Source organism: Humulus lupulus, chromosome 3 (assembly GCF_963169125.1).
Source record: "Humulus lupulus chromosome 3, drHumLupu1.1, whole genome shotgun sequence".
Lineage (NCBI taxonomy): Eukaryota > Viridiplantae > Streptophyta > Magnoliopsida > Rosales > Cannabaceae > Humulus > Humulus lupulus.
The window spans coordinates 92,957,910-92,971,350 of NC_084795.1; the positions used below are offsets into that span (position 1 = coordinate 92,957,910).

Consider the following 13,441-nt stretch of genomic DNA (forward strand, 5'->3'; position numbering starts at 1 on the left):
GGATTCTATGCATACATATGGATGGGCTAATTCCTTTAATGTCTCCAATGGTCCAACCTATGGCTTCTTTATGTTTTCTAAGGACATCTAACAATTTACCTTCTTGTTCTTTATCTAGAGCGGCTGCTATGATAACAGGTAAGGTTTCAGACTCTCCTAGAAAAGCATATTTTAAATTTTCTGGCAAAGGTTTAAGGTCTAACTTTGGAGACTCAGAAATTGATTGAACATGACCTAAGGGTGAAAAAGGTTCAACTTTGGTTTCATTTAAGGGTATAGGCTCTACCAAAGAATTCACATCATCATTAGAGTCATCAACATGCAAGTTCATACCAAAGTATTTTTCACAAAAATCAAATAAGTCATTTCCATCATTTTCACAAATACTATCTATCATGTTAACTTCATGCACTTCTTCACACTCAACAGATTTAACCACATTAAAAACATTCAATTCAACAGTCATATTTCCAAAAGATAATTTCAAAACACCATTACGACAATTTATGATTGCATTAGATGTAGCTAAGAATGGTCTACCTAAAATGATAGGAATTTGAGCATGCATATTTTCCACAGGTTGAGTATCAAGAACAATGAAGTCAACAGGAAAATAAAATTTATCAACTTTTATCAAAACATCCTCTATAATGCCTCTAGGAATTTTCACAGAACGATCGACTAATTGAAGAGTTATAGAGGTAGGTTTTAGCTCACCAAGACCAAGTTGCTTATAAACAGAATAAGGCAACAAATTCACACTAGCGCCCAAATCAAGTAAAGCTTTGTTAATAAAATGATCACCAATAATGCACGAAATTGTGGGACACCCAGGATCTTTATATTTAACAAGACTCTTATATTGAATAATGGAACTAGCTTGTTCAGTTAAAAACGCCTTTTTAGGAACATTAGTGTTTCTTTTAACAGTACAAAGATCCTTCAAAAATTTAGAGTAGGCAGGAATTTGTTTAATGGCATCTAAGAAAGGGATATTGATACTAACTTGTTTAAAAACTTCTAAGATGTCATTATATTGGCTGCCTTTTTTAATTGGAAGTAATCTTTGTGGGAATGGGGCTTTTGGAATGAAAGGATGGATTGGAGTTTCTTTGTTTGATGAGTCATTGAGATTAGAACTAGGAGGCTGACTCTTTTCTTTTTCTTTTTCGTTTTCAACCTCGGGTATGTAATCGGTTTTGACAATTTTCTTTCCAGACCTAAGAGTTGAAATTGATTTGACTTCACCATTATGACTAGACTTTCCTATCTCATATTGACCTTTTGGATTAGGGATAGGTTGACTAGGGAATGTTCCTTTTTCTCTATCAGCTAAAGCAGTGGCGAGTTGTCCTACTTGTGTCTCGAGTTTGGTAATAGATTGTGATTGATTTTGTAGGATTTGTTGGGTGGATTGCATAAATTGTTGTAAAGTATCTTCTAAGGAAGGTTTTCTTTGTTGCGGATATGGTTGATTTTGTGGGGCATGAGCTTGGTTTTGTGTGTTGTATTGGTGCCCTTAATTCATTTGGGGTTGGTTTTGTCTCCATGAAAAGTTCGGATGGTTTCTCCAATTTGGATTGTAGGTGGACGAAAATGGGCTATCATTTGGTTTCCCATAAGAATGAAGAGCATTGGCCTCCTCAGAAAAGGCTTCTTGGTAGGAAGGGCATGATTGGGCATTATGGCAAGGACTAGAACATATAGAACAAACATCTTTTCTAGGTTGAATTGGAGAGTTTATAGTTTGGCTTATGGCTAAAGCTTCTACTTTTCTCGCTAATTTGTCTAAGGACGTTCTTAAGTCTAATTCTTCTTTTACTTCATACCTTCCTCCTCTTTTTGGTGAATTAGTTGACCTAGACCTAGGATCAAAATAATTCCATTGTTGTGAATTGACAGATAAATCTTCAAGGGCGTCCCACGCCTCTTGTCCTTGAAATTTTAAAAATTTTCCAGTATGCATAGATTGAATCATTTGACGATTAGAGGGAGTCAAACCATCATAAAAATATTTTACAAGTCTCCATTTTTCAAAACCATGATGAGGACATTTTAATAATAAATCTTTAAATCTTTCCCAACATTCATAAAACTCTTCATTATCTTTTTGAAAAAACTTGGAGATTTCTCTCCTTAGACTATCAGTTTTGGACATAGGAAAAAATTTCAGTAAGAATTTATTATAAAGTTGATCCCATGTAGTTATAGACCCCGTGGGAAGGGAATTTAACCAGGCTTTTGATTTGTCTTTTAATGAAAAAGGGAACAATCTTAGTTTGACCGACTCATCAGAAAATTTTTGAAATTCAAATGTTGAGCAAATTTCTAAGAAATCTTTGACATGCATGTAAGGATCCTCTCTATCTAACCCATAAAAAGATGGCAATAATTGAATGATTGCGGGTTTAAGCTCAAAATGAGTAGCAGAAGTAGTAGGTAAAACAATGCATGAAGGAGCATTAGATGAAATAGGTGCAAAATATTCAAGCAAAGTTTTTTCAGGCACAACAGTTTCATCAACAATATTAGCAATAGGTTCCATGATGCTCAAATTTGTACTAACACTTTCAATTTCAAATAGAGATAAACGTCTTTTTACTAATCGTTTTTTCGAGTTACGTTCCCAATGATGCATACAATTTTCACAAACAAGGCAACAATGATAATCTCAAACAAGCAATTTTCTGATGTGGAAGATCAGTTAAAACCGCAACCACAGAGCATACTTAGAATTTTTAGAGATTTCACAACAATAATTCTTATGGTTTACTTGTCCCCAGGCCTATTTGATTCCACTTACTCGCACACTACTAACAACTCCCCGAGGTTAATTAGTAGAGGCGGATGGGAGTTTTGGTCAAATTTCCTCTAAGCAAGAATTGCTTATGGTGAAAGGACAAGATTTAGGCTTCTCTTTTTTTCTTCAAGTATTTTTCACAATATTACGCTAAAATATTAAAGAAGACAAAGAAAAATAAGGCAAAAATTAAATAAGACTAAAATTTAAGCAAGAGTAGGGAGGCATAGCATGCCATCAACCGTAACAAAATTAAGGTAAAAACTAGGAGGCACAAGTGCCATCAACTTAAACATAAGATAGATGACTAGGAGGCAAAAATTGCCATCAACTAGCTAGGAGGCAACATTGCCATCAACTAGTAATTTGCGGAATTTAAATAAAATAAAAATACAACAAAATAAATAAAGAAAATTACACAAAGGTTAGGAGGCACAAGTGCCGTCAACTAACAAAGATATAAAAGAAATAAAATTACAACAAAATTAGGAGGCACAAGTGCCATCGACTATAAAAATTTAAAAGGATAGATAGGAGGCACAAGTGCCGTCAACTAAAAAAAAAAAAAAACAATAAATATAGAAATATAAGTATATATTTTTTATGGGTGGTTGAATCGTCCCAAATTTTCTTCTTATCTTTTTTTTTATAGTATATATATTTTTTAGTTTTTTTTTTTAAGTGCAAAAATTAAAATAACTAGTAGAAGAATTTACTAACCTTGAGATAATTTTCGTTTCTTTTCTCTTGCAACTCCCCGGCAACGGCGCCAAAAACTTGATGGACCCAAAACGGGTATGTTTAAAAATTTATATATCGCAAGCGCACGAATCGTCCATATAGAATAGTGATCGTAAGCAAGGATGTCGAACCCAAAGGAGTTGTCTAAAATCGAAAATGAAACTATTTTAAATCAAAAGTAATAAATTCTAACCTAGTTCCAAAGATTGATAAGTTTTAATGAACATAAAATAAAAGATTGAAAAATAAAGCTATTTAAGATAATGAAAATAAACCAATAATGAGTTGAAAATAAGTATTAAAAGAAAAGATTATTAAGATACTAGAATCCACAAAATGTAAGTTTAATAATATTTATTAGTATATTAATTCCCAAGTTTTAGTGATAGTTAAAATAATTTAAACTATCATTTTTCAAAAAAGATTTATAATTTTAAACACAAATTTCTTATAAAAAGATAGGATTTTTCGTCACTTTTCAAAATTATAATTTCAAAGCATTTAGTGTAAATCAAACTAATGAAATAACAAATAAATCAATGAACATTATTTATAAGGCAAAACATAATATTTTTGTTCTAAGCATGGATGTGTACAATTTAATGACACACCTTACACAAAGAATATTATGTTTATGCACTAATGAAGAACAAAGTGTAAATATGTTCTAACAATCTAAAATACAAGATATTTAAGATGAAAGAAATATATGAAGAAGAAAAATCCATAGACTTTGTTGCATTACAAGGGAAATCAACATACAACATAAATATTACCTAGTTACAAGTTGCTTCATCATGATCTTAATAATCTTATGAAAAAGATTAGAAGCACATAACTAGAGTAGAAATTACAAAATAAAAGACATACATACTTGCAAAATGCTCTTGAAAAACCCAAATGGAAGATAGAATGGTAGAGAGAAAATTAGAGAAAAAAGATGGTAACCAAAATTAAGCACCCCAAAATGGTCTTCAAAACCCTTATTTATAGCCAAAATGAGATTATTAAAATAATCAATTTAAATTAAGTAAATTGATTAAATTAATAATAATGTGGTAAATAGGGGTAAATTGTAGGAGTGATGATGATTTTGGGGTAAAAACTGTTTTGAAAATGGGTAAAAAGTGGCATTTTGAACCTAGGGGACAATTGGTACACTTAGACATTTTTAGGCTAAAAAGTGACAAAATGCAGCATTTAGGCTGCTGGTGGCAGGCGGCCTTGTGGGCTGAGGACAAGCTGGGCCAGGCGTGTGGCAAGTGGCCCAAAAGCTGGTCCGTACGACTTCTAAGTGACTTGTTGCTTGCTGCTTTGGAGGCAGATTGAAGGCAGGTGCTGGGAGGCTTGCCAGGCGTGAGGAGCAAGAGCAGGGGACATTGGGCTGGGCTGAAGGCAAGGCTGAATGGAGCCTTGGTGGGCTGCTGAATGCTGAAGGCTGGCGGTCCGGGCCTGGTGCAGAGGCAGAAGAGAGATGGCAGGCGTGGGCCTGTGAGATGGCTTGGGCCATGGTTTGGGCCTTGGGGCAGTGAGCTGGCCCAAAGGATTGAAGCTATTTAATGCAGCTGGGAGAAGTGGAGACCTTGCTGCTTGGTCACGTGAAGGCTGAAGGTGGCAGCGACAGGTGGCGTGGGAGAAGCTTCAGCTGATGGGTGTGGCATTTGGCTGAAGAGAAGATTGAAGGCTGAAGAAGGCCAACGGGCCTGGGCCGTGGGGCTGAGTGCTGGCTAAGATGGAGGCTTCGGGCCTGGTGGGCTGGGCCGTGGGGCTGAATGGAGCATATGGCCTTGTGCCAATTTTTCTAATTCCTTTTCACAAAAGCCACTCTTCTTTCTTCCTTTTTTCCAAAACTATAATATAATTCCTACAAGATAAAAATAAATTAAATAACAATCAAATATTTTCAAATATAAATAAATCATATTAATTATTTTAAAAATATTGATTATAACTTAATTTAATATAGCATTTAAGTTCACAAGAATTACACTTTTACTTCTAACTTAACAATACAAATTTCAAATAATTAAATTACAACATATTATAATAAAATATCTATAAAAACATATAAAAATCTATAAAACTACACTAAGACTAATAAATTAAAAATTACATAAAAACTTAATAAGTTAATTAAAAACTCAAGAACTAAGCAACAATTAGCATATAAAATATGGTAAAATAACTCTATTTTGTAGAGTTATCATGATATATGTGAGAGACCACATTATTATGTGGGTTTATTTGGGTTACTCTTCATGAGACGGTCCTAGGGAGCAAGTTAGCGGGAAAGTCACAACGGGACCCCATACCCGACTTGGGGCGAGTCAATGGGTATTTTGGGTAATTAGTACATTACCGGGTTATCGAGTAATGGGAATAAATATTTGAGGATATACTTGGAGTTAGTGAGATTTGGAGGGAATATCAGGGATTTTAACCATTTTTCCCTTGGGGACGTTTTTGGTACCCCGAGCGTCGAGATTTACTTAAGATTACTTGAACCTTATGAAAACAAAACAAAACACTCAAACACTCTTATGAGCTTACCCAAATGACTCTCTCTCTCTCTCTCTCTCTCTCTCTCTCTCTCTCTCTCTCTCTCTCTCTCTCTATCTCTATCTTTCTCCCTCATTCTCTTTCATTTTCTAAGTGAATTGCTTGAGGAACTAAGGAAATTATTGGCTGAATCTTGGGAAATTGAAGGCTTAGCTCTAGAATTGGATTAACTACAGCTAAGAGGACTTAAATCATAGCTGAGGCAAAGCTTTAACCCCTGTTTTAGTTGAATTCTGCTATGGCTTCTTATTGTTCTTGTGGTTTTCTTGAGCTTTGTAGCTCAAGTGTTGGATTGTGAGTTTTGATGGGCTTTTAATCAAGTTTTAGGTTGGGTTTTGTTGTTGGAATTATGTTGAATCTATTATGGGGATTGAATTATAGTTCTAGGAATCATTTGGGAAGATTTTGGTAGGTTTTAGCTAGAGAAAAACAGAGGAATTCTAAGTTCGTAGGGTCAGGTCGTAGCCCTATTCTTGGGGCGCCACGACCCAAGCAAACCCAGAGCCAGGTGGAGGGCTTCTGCTTTGGGGAGTGACGCACCCCTCTAGGACAAGTCACAGCTTGTGCCCTGGTTTGAGGCAGGAGAGGCCTCTGACCTGGGAGGCGCGCCACGACCCTTAGGGGATATTTTGGCCACCTTAGGTCTTGAGTAACGGGAACTCAAACCTAAGGGCTTTGGATCGAATCTACCACCCGGTTTAGTGGAATTCGATGTCGCGGAGGATAGGACTCAGTCGGAAGCCTTTATTTGCTCGTTATTGACGGTATCCTATAAAATGGTTATGACAAGTTACCTCTAGGGGCCCGAAACTGGGATTGTGCTCAAGGGTATTTCATATTATTACGCTATACTCGGACCTAAGGTAACAAAACTGCACCCAATACGTGATATATGTGATTAGGGTTTGGCCCAGTTGTTGATTATAGTTATGAATAGGGCTCAGGCTCCTGAGAATGAACGTGATTGAGTTATGTTTGCGGTTGTTGATCAAACATACTTGAATATTCTGTTTCTGGCTAAGTGTTATGTGATTGTTCGCATGGTTTGCGTAGCTAAGGCTTGGCCCCATTAAGGAACATGGTTATCACTATGTTTGCATTTAATTGATGGTATTATATGATTAATATGTATGCATACTTGTTTTGTCAGAAGTATGCTAATCTGTATCTGTATCTGAATACTTGGCTCAAGGCTTGACTTATTAGTCAAGGGCGACAATAGCACGCTGCGCGCTGGTCGAAAGGCTTAGGCCCAACCAGGAACATACTATTACGTTGGCCAGCCCTATGGTCATTGGAAAACAAAGCGTTTGGCTAGCTCTATGGCTAGTTACTCAAAGCTAAGGGTGAGAGCCCCAGGTGACTCTATGGTAACATAGCTAGGGCATAGGGCCCAGGATTGACTCTATGGTCAACTATTCAGGGCAACAGGGCCCAAAATGATCCAATGATCATTTGTTTGTAATTGTTTGCATGCATGAGTAGGTTATTACTACTGGGCATGCTATATATATGTATCTGGATTCTGTATTTACTGTTCATGTACATGTTTAAGTTTTCTTGCTGAGCCTTGGCTCACGGGTGCTATGTGGTGCAGGTAAGGGAAAAGAAAAGCTAGACCAGTAATGTAGCACCCACATTATTTTAATATAATATAGCCAATAATCACATGATTGCATTGCATTACATATCATACAATATGTATAATTTGAGCATATGCATATTCTTATAAGTGTTTTCATGTATAAGTATAAAAGTTGTGTATGTGATGTCTATATGTATGCTCAATATTATTAACCTTGTGGCATTTGAGTTGTCTTTTATGGGTGTTTGATGTGCTCAAGATATAAGAAAGTAGGAAAAATATGGACAAGGCATGGAATTAAGTGATGAAAGTGAGATATAGAAGGCAAAATAGGTTAAGTAGTGAAAAATAGTACAATGTCGATTACTAGTATTTCGGTGTAAAATTGAGTATTTATGGATTTACCAAATGTAATCGAGGTATGATTAAGGTCTCATTGATGATGTAAAAATGGTTTTAGAACCATTAGATCAATTCTTGATGGGAGGTATACATAATCAGTGGTATTGATGCAAAGTCAAAACGAGCTTAGCATAAGTGCGCTACGCTCGATCGGGTAAGAATAACTATTGGGTATGAAGTCATATGGACCAAAGGTTTGGTGTGAGTGTTTTACACATAAGGATAATAGGCCTAGCAGATGATTAAGTCGAAATTATTGAAGTGATAAGGTTTTCATAAGTCAAAAGGTGAAATGATGAGATGAAGGGTGTCAAATTTTGATACAATACGGATAAATCATTGAAAATAAGGAATTTTCATCAACCTTATCACTTTGCACGACCATTACTCTGAAAAACAGAGAGAAAAGAAAACCAAAAACCATTTCTTGGCTGGTTTGAAGAAATTCTAAGGAGATCCAAGTGAAAGCAAAGCCAAAGAAGTAGATTAAGCTTAGTTCTAGCCTTTTTATGGTAAGTTCATGTACTTGGAAGTTAAACCATGTTTTTGAATTTTTCTGAAAGCTTATATATGGTGTTTTATCCTTTTTACGATATTTCTTGGGGTTTCCAAGTGGTTTGAGGTTTAGAAAAGCTTGAAGAGATTGTTTTCGCCGAAAAGTTGCTCGGTAAGTGAAATTTTGTGTTTTATGAGGTTTTTGGGGTTCTTGGAGTACAAGATGATTTTTGGTTATTTGATTGAGTTTATAAGAGAGTATATATGTTTATAAATGTTTGAATAGATGTGGAGACTCATTTAATTTAGGTGATGATCTAGGAAATTAGAATTTTATCAAAATCGGTATATGATAACTTTATGATGAATTATGTTGGTATTTGGGATATATATGGTTATGGCAGGTTATTTGATGTTGATTATTGGTTGATTTTGATATTTGAGGATAGCTAAAATTAAGGGGAAACTCTGTCAAAATTTCTCCAAATGTCTAAGATAAATCTAATGCTCGATCTAGGTGGTTTAAGGCATTTTAGGCATGTTTTGGGTATGAAATTTGATATGATGTTTTATGGGTATTTTTTTAAATGAGAGTTCAATGTATTACTGCCATCATTATGATGAGAAATCCATGCCATTGTCAGGATAAGCACATCAATACCTAAGACACCACTTGTTACACGGTGAATTATATTTTGGACAGAAGGTAAGTAAAGTACTCAACTGCAACACAAGAATTACATGTTATGTGAAAGTATGCATTATATGAATATTTTGTGAGTAAGTGGTATTAACATACATTGACACTTCATCATAAATTTGTATGCATGGCATAATAGTGATATGGTAAATTATTATATGATATAAGACCATGCATGATATTATGATGATTAATCATATGATGCCTTTGCAAGTTTTGTGCAACATAAAATAAATTTGTAATAAGAAGTTTAAGTTCAGTGCCACTGTTTTGAAAAGGCAAATGAAAGTGTTAATAAGTGTAAACGGAGGCCTATAGTAGGCTTATAGTGGCTGCCCAATAATTTGGGCTAGGTTTTTAGTGAACCAATTATATTGTTTGCCATATTTCCGTTTTTATTTCTCCTCCATATGAGTTATTGTTATATGTATTGACACCACAGTGTGTGACCGCCTTAACTCTTGAGCTCGACGGGGCAATGATGGAATAAGGTTTTTAATGTGCCCTACTGTGGTGATGGCTAGCCGGAGGAGAACCCATGGGATTTTATATTGTATGTGTAACAAGCCCTGCAGGCATTGACCAATTCAAACAGTGTGCACAATATTAAGGGGCCCAAAATTTAAAAAGAAGTTGTGTATGTCCATTGATATTGGGTAATCATTAGCATTGCATGCATTACTTTGCTTACTGAGCTTTAGGCTCACAGTTGTCTTGTGTTGCAGGTAGAGAAAGAAATGTGTGAATGACATGAGGAGAACTGAAGCATGGTTCTGACCCTGATTTGTACATATGAACATATCGACCTTTTGTGGGTTATTTCAGTTATCAATGAGATGTTTGTAATAAAGTGTGAAGTTATGTTTTGAAAATAAATTGGGTTATTTAATACTTATGTATAATATGTTTGAGACACACTTTATGTTTAATGTAAATAATGTGAAATAAGTTTTCAAGTTTAAAAAAAAAAATGTCCAGACTTCCGCAGTAATAAATTATGATATAGTTTTAAAACGTAACACCTTAAATATGGTTTTAACTAAAATAAGTGAGGGTGTTACAAGTCATGAGTTGGAGAGCTTCGATGGCAGCGTGTGCGTCTGCGGCTACTCGTCCACCACGACCGAGGATATCTCAGAGGAACTAGGGTCGTATCCCTTATTTTGCCGCTTAGGCCGGTTGGTTATACTTTTGACTTGTATATACCCTTTTAAACATCTGTTTGTAATATTTCGGGATCTCATGTATGTATAAAACTTTTGAATGAAAAGTCAACAATTTCTTTAACCAAAAATTTTAACCCTAACCCTTGACATTAACCTTAGTTACACGTTTATGACCAAATGACTTGATTAGCAAGTCTAACACTATTTAAAATACATAGTGTAACGGTCATGGTGTCCAGTGGTAGGGTTCCCCCCTTGTGGTTGTTGGCTTTGACTTTCTAGTAGTGATAGACATTACTTCAGATGGATCTGATAGAGGATGATTGTTGACGGTAAGAACTCGTCAACTAAGTTAGATCAAGAACTTTTGGAGTTGTAAAAGAAGTGAACTTTAAACTCACTAAACTTTGGGTAAACTTCCTTATGATTTCAAGAACATCAAATGTAAATGTTGAAACTCTAAAATGAAGAATGAAGAGAATGTTGAATGTCACCTTTCATTAGTAATAACTGCTTACAAAATACTTCCAAAAATCCTCCTTTCTCAGATGAAGGGAGGTCATATTTATAGTAGAGCTCTAATGACTCTTAGGACATTGTGCTCCCTGGGGACAAGACTTTGCATATGCAGTTTACATGTGGTAATGGTGCCAGGAGCGTGGTGGTTGACTCTAGTACACGTCGAGAGTTTGTTGGAGCACCTCCACTTCAGTACTTGGATGTACCTCCACCACTTGTTTAGTACGAGTGTCAGAGATTGGCTGATGAGGACCACATCAAGTTCCTTACTCATACGACCATTACTTGTCTGGTGTGTGCATCGTGTCCGTACTCCAACTCCTCTTGGTTTGTAGGTGCATTTTGTACCTATACGATCTTCTTGAGTCATACATAGGCTTTTACCCACACAAGGCACCTTATTCTTCAAGTATTGAAATCCCTATACGTTGTCATCGATGACACGATCCCAATATGCCTGGGAGGCAAGGACCTCGCATGATGGCCCTATGAACAAGATACGTAAGGGACCTTTCATGCCTTAGGTGCAATATCCTTGGCGCTAGGTACAACATGGTAGGCAAGACATGCACCTCGCAAGTCCTTCGGCGCGATATGTGATGCCACATGCGAGGGTTGACCTCGCGACACCCTTGGCGCGAGACGCGATGCTCCGCAGGTGAGGCATGTGCCTCGCGAGACTGGCATGGTATGAGACGGGGCACACAGGATGTCCTCGTGAGATGCTGAGCGCGAGGCGAGGCTCTGCGCGTGAGGCGTATCCTAGCGCACGCGCAAAGCCATTGGTGCGAGGCCATTGGTGTGAGGTCCTTGGTGCGAGACCGTGGTGCGAGGCCCTTGGCGCAAGATCTTGGTGCGAGGCCATTAGTGAGACGCTTGGCGTGAGGCGAGGCTTGGCCCGCGAGGCCGTGGTGCGAGGCCCTTGGCACAAGACCGTGGTGCGAGGCCCTTGGCTTGAGACGTTCTGGTGTTCAGCGAGGCAGTGGCTTCGCGAGGCGCAAGGGTGCGTGGCACCTAGGGACGAGGGGTTCTAGTCTTCAGCGAGGCGCAAGGGTGCGTGGTACCTGGGCGCAAGGCAATTTGGTCTTCAGCAAGGCGGAGGCCTCGTGAGCCGCATGGTAGCATGACTCCTAAGAGCTTGGCACTCGGGTCTCCAACCAGGCAAGGGTCTCGCGAGGCACATGGACGTCCGACACATGGGAGCGAGACACACCAAGGTGTCGTGAGCCTTCGAATCTTCAGCAAGGCAGAGACCTGCAGGGCATTTGGGAGTGTTGGCTAGAACGTGGTCTCGTGAGACCTATAGGCCTGAGCCCGATAGCATGACCAAGTGACCCTTAGCCATGTATTTCAACCAAGGATTAGAGATTTTTTCCTTGGTGAATTTTTGGCATCCACAATGATCTTGATTTCAACTCTCAATAAAAGTACCAAAATGTTGACCAGCATTTCGGTCAACGACACCGAGTCAATTTATATGACACGAGTTTAATTAAACAAACTGAAATCAAGTAAACGACACAAAGATTTTATAGTGGTTGGGCCCCAAAAAGGTTGGTAATAACCTACATCCACTTGTACTCTTATTAATCAAGAAAATCTCAAACTCAAGATCTAGAAGAAATAAGGTTCAACTTAGTTTCTTAAGCCTAAGAGAAAAAATACAATTCAATAGGGTTTTGTATGTAAAGTACGCACAAATTCAGCTTAGAGATAATGAATGAGAAAGATCTCTATTTATAGAGTCTCTTAATGGGCTATGGGCCCTTACAAATTAATCTAGGCCTTACACGTCTAGTGTGAGATTGTTACAACTAATTACAAATTAAAATAATACTAGAAAAATATTTCAAATATCAGTTACATAAATATCTTGGGATATTTCACAATATCTCGTGACATTCGGATCCTCGGGTGAAAATATCTTGTATATTGAGCAGGGTCTGTCTTCGAGCAACTTCAAGGGATAGCACCTACTTGCTTCTTCTCAAGCGGGATACTTGGACCGAGCAGATTATGACTCCTTGTTCTGATATGGTTTCCTCGAACAGCTGTCTCATTTCAACCAGCTCTCAGACTTTTATGTCGTTTACTGCCACATGTCTTCTTCAAATGTCACGTCACCATGTCCAAATTTGGGTTAAACAAGAGTCGGTGCTTGTTAAAGTGTAAAAGTTAGAAACAATTAAATCAAAATTTCATAAATAATTACAAAACAATACAAATTCAAAAACTATAATATGTCCATATGAAAAATTCTTACTTCGGAAGGTACAAATTTCTCTTTTAGCTTATCAGATGTTTTGGATCATTTCGATTTAGGCTTATCGGCACCTCCATCCTTGCCGGATTCCTTTTGTTTTCTAGGAGATATAACTACCACAAAACATTCAAAATTATCAAATATATATTAATACTAAAATGAAAAAATTGCTTAGGTTTGCATCCAATATAGATGTGGATGATCAATGTTA

The 13,441-nt window shown here is 37.1% G+C and overlaps 1 long non-coding RNA gene and 1 other non-coding gene across 2 annotated transcripts; both read left to right on the plus strand.

Moving 5' to 3' along the window:
* Positions 1–2,036: 2,036 nt before the first annotated feature.
* Positions 2,037–2,143, plus strand: LOC133827775 (small nucleolar RNA R71). Its single transcript, XR_009890426.1, has one exon. It is a non-coding gene; the product is annotated as a small nucleolar RNA R71 (small nucleolar RNA).
* Positions 2,144–8,626: 6,483 nt separating this feature from the next.
* LOC133821252 (uncharacterized) lies at positions 8,627–9,957 on the plus strand. Its single transcript, XR_009887412.1, has 2 exons — positions 8,627–8,754; positions 9,227–9,957. It is a non-coding gene; the product is annotated as an uncharacterized LOC133821252 (long non-coding RNA).
* Positions 9,958–13,441: the final 3,484 nt, after the last annotated feature.